At 41.9% G+C, this 3,900-nt stretch overlaps 1 non-coding gene across 1 annotated transcript; it reads left to right on the top strand.

The window, feature by feature from the left end:
- Positions 1 to 298: 298 nt before the first annotated feature.
- Positions 299 to 405, top strand: LOC120257238. Its single transcript, XR_005535591.1, has one exon. It is a non-coding gene; the product is annotated as a small nucleolar RNA R71 (small nucleolar RNA).
- The last annotated feature ends 3,495 nt before the right edge of the window (positions 406 to 3,900 follow it).

Genomic DNA, 3,900 nt, shown 5'->3' with positions numbered 1-3,900 from the left:
CACACCCATTGCAATTCGTCATGCCGCTAGTCTGTTTGAAGTTAGAAGATCTGACTTCTTACTCAAATTTTCCACTTGAGCCACCAATGAAGTTACTACATCTATCTCATGGAGATCGGCCACCTTTTTCTTCTCCCTAGTATTCCATTGGTAGATGTTTAACCCCATTTCTTCAATTAACTGACGGGCCTCATTGGGGGTCTTGCTACCTAAGTTACCTTCTACTGCTGCATCTAAGAGTTTCCTTGTACTCGGGCTCAAACCATTGAAAAAGGTATGAACAATCATCCACTCTGGAAATCCATGTTGCGGACACTTTCTCAGGAGCTCCTTGAACCTTTCCCATGTCTCAAATAGAGACTACAATTCCAACTGAACAAAGGATGAGATCTCATTCCTAAGCTTCGCAGATTTTCCGGGAGGGAAATAACGGCCAAGAAAAGCTTCTACCATCTCCTCCCATGTGGTAATTGATTCTCTAGGTAATGAGTGTACCCACTGCTTCGCTCTCCCCTTTAGGGAAAATGGGAAGGCTCGTAACTTGATGGCATCATCCGTCACCCTGTTTATCTTCAGCATATCACACACCTCAAGAAAAATCTCTATATGACTGTTTGGATCCTCATCGGCCAAACCATTGAACTGTGCGGATTGCTGTAACATGTGGATGAATGCCAGCTTCTACTTTAAGTTCTGAGCTATAATCGGGGGACGCACAATAATCGATTATGTCCCCAACACTGACGGTTTGGTATAATCGGATAATGTTCGCTGTTGCTCATTCTGTTCTGCTATATTTTCAGATTCTTCCACTTCCAAATCAGCTAGATTAGACTGTTCTTGCACAGGCTTTTTCCCTTTTCTTCTAAGTGTTCGTTCAAGCTCGGGATCTACTTCAATCAATATTGAGGGGTTCCCTCGGGTCATAACCTGGAGCTGCACCCAAAAAGAAAGAAAAAGAAATCTGAACGATGATAGAATCAGAAGATATGAAATAGAATGTATGGTAAAATAGCTAAGAAAACAAAGTGCAAAGTATCTCTAAACGCCTACTACCCGGAAACGGCGTCAAAAACTTGACAAGGTCCCCATGCGTATATCCCGCAAGTGCACGGGTTTGTCGAAGTAATAACCCCGGATGAGCGGGTATCGTATGCACAGGGAGTAGAGAATAAAAACACTTAATTTGCTTCTTAGCTATGTGAAAGATGAATAGTGATATATGTGACAATGATTCAATTCTCAAAAGTAAAAACAACAAGTAAGAGAGCACAAGTAAAGGAGAAGGTAAGGCAATCAATAAAGATGGGGTACCCGGAGATTGCTCCTCCTAGGACAATCGTTTCAAGTGCAAGAACCCTCTATTATGCTTCCTAATTAATGCAATAGTGAGTCGTGGAAATCCTTAATTACATAATCCCAAATCTAAGGTCAACCATGCCTAACTCTATACATGTCCCGGAGGAGAGATTGGATAACCTCTCAACCTCGCACTCACATAGAATTGCAATGAGCTCTAGGGATTCCAAGTGATAAATCTCTTCCTAATTATAGACCTAACCAATTGGTCCAGGTGGAAGGTCCCTAACAACAATTTAGCCTTAGATACTAATATCACTTCTACGCTTTACTCCATTGCACCCACAACTAAGCCCCAGCAGAAGGTCATCACTTAGACCATTCACTCTATTATGGCCACAAAGAAGTCGAGGATTGGAGATAGAATTTAACACATCAGAGGGGAAAGGGGACGCTCCTGTACCTCTCGACTCACCCTCTTAACCCTCTCCAACCTAGCTTTGAACACTAGTGTCACTCTAGGGGAGTATTCAAACAATCAAGCATTCAAGGTTGGAAGTCACAATAAACATCAATTAATTGAAAGCATAATAGAGAGATTCAATGAAGCGAATACGTCCTAGGGTTCACAAATACCCAAGTACCCACTAGGGGTTTAGCTCTCCATGGAGCTAATTACAATCAAAGAAATAGAATGTAAAAGGAATGAATCCATAAAAAAACCCCTCGATAGTGATGTCGATGGTCTTGTGGAGAGTCCTTTACTCGTCGCAAAGGGTCCTCCGTCCGGCCTAGGATACACCTCGCCGGATCGGTACTGATGAAAGCTCTCCCAATAACCATCTTCCAAATGACGCGCGATGTCGGAGCGGTAGAACCTCTCTAAAACCCTAGCCAGTACCTCTCAAAACCATAACCGAAGCCCTCTCTCTAGTTGGGGAAAAGATTGAGAAAAGAATGTTGAAATCAGGGATGAATCGGCTTATAATAGGGCTGGAATCGAGGATCCACACGCCCCTGTGGACACCCCTCTGGATTTTTCACACGGGCGTGTGGAATTTTCACACGCCCATATGGATTCTCTGTTCTGCAGTTTTGTCGGCCAACTGTGAACAATGTCGAGCACATGTTCACATCGTGGATTGCTTTGCTTCTTCAATGACGGATAAGTTGATAGAGATCTAGTTCTGTGTGCATAAGTCAGAATGCTTGAGTGTGACTACCCTTGTGCCACTCCAAATTGTTGTGCTAAGTCAAATACGAGGAGGTTGGAACATACTCTAGCATCTCACACCCGACCTATGTCTTTGCGTTTGAACCTTAGCAAGATTTCCTCTAAAAATCGGTGCATTATGATCCACATTGGCTTCTTTCCTTCATAATCGGCCTCACAACCCTACATGCATAAAAGTAACATAAAAAAACACACATATTAGTGTAAAAACCCGAGAAAGGTATTGCTTAACACAAGGAAAGAATGCTTCACATTAATATCACACAAGCACTTATCAATGTGTTTGTGTTCTTTTGTGTATGTAGGGTTATGGAGACAAAGTTGAATAAAAGAAAGCAAAAGTAGATTATGGATCCAATTGTTGATGAAGTTCTTTGGTTGAACAAAGGTGAAGACATAAGTTGTGCTCAAAGACATGTGGGTGTGTGCCAACCTCAATTGTGCTTAAGAGAAAACACAAAATAGAGAGGCACAAAGGCAGTCACAATCACATGTTCTGACTTGTGCAAATATTAGCAAGAGCGTCTTTAATGTGGTTTCATTAAAGATGTGATGCGATCTACCGCATAGATGTGTACCCATTCATGTGGAATCGATGAAAAGAGTGGAATCGGGAGCATCTTGGCAGAGTACTGTAGCAGTTACTGTAGTTAATCACTGTAACAAAATTATTGCAGTAGTTACCATTCATAGCTCTTAGGAAACAAGTTCTGGAAATTCCACACACCTGTGTGGATGCCTGATTCTAGCCTCTATAAATACCGCGTTTTGAGAGTTATTGAAGGATCCTTTCCCATCTCTTATCTATCTTTGGAGGCGCTCACGGCTAAGGTTTAGAAAGGCTTTGCCTAGGTTTTTGAAGTGGTTCTACGGCCTTCGACATCATAATTCTATGGGGAGAGTTATTAGGGGAGCTTTCGTCGGCACCGATTCGGCGAGGTGTTCCCTTGGGTTGACAAGAGAACATTTGAAGCAGACGAGGCAGTTCCACCGAGACCATCGATACAGACTACAAGGGGGTTTTATCTATGGATAGAATGCTTTTACTTTCGATTCCATTATTGATTGTGTATAGCTCCATGGAGAGCTAAACCCCTACTTGGTGCTTGGACTTGTAAACCATTGAATGATTTTGTTTTATTGACCTTTATTATGCTTCTTTAATTGATGTTTTAATTGAGTTTCATTCCTGAATGCTTGTTGTATTGATTTTCACTTAGAGTGACACTAGGGATAAGAATCCATCTTGGTAATCGACACTCTATTAGGATTAGACAAAGCAAGGTTGGAGAGGGTCGAGAGGGTGTATCGAGAGTTACTGGATAATAAAGGTCACATTCCAAAAAAATCGGAGACATACTGAAAAG

Source organism: Dioscorea cayenensis, unplaced genomic scaffold (assembly GCF_009730915.1).
Source record: "Dioscorea cayenensis subsp. rotundata cultivar TDr96_F1 unplaced genomic scaffold, TDr96_F1_v2_PseudoChromosome.rev07_lg8_w22 25.fasta BLBR01001967.1, whole genome shotgun sequence".
Classification (NCBI taxonomy): domain Eukaryota; kingdom Viridiplantae; phylum Streptophyta; class Magnoliopsida; order Dioscoreales; family Dioscoreaceae; genus Dioscorea; species Dioscorea cayenensis.
The sequence above is the reverse complement of the archived record's forward strand: the minus strand, read 5'-3'. Positions and strand labels throughout refer to the sequence as shown.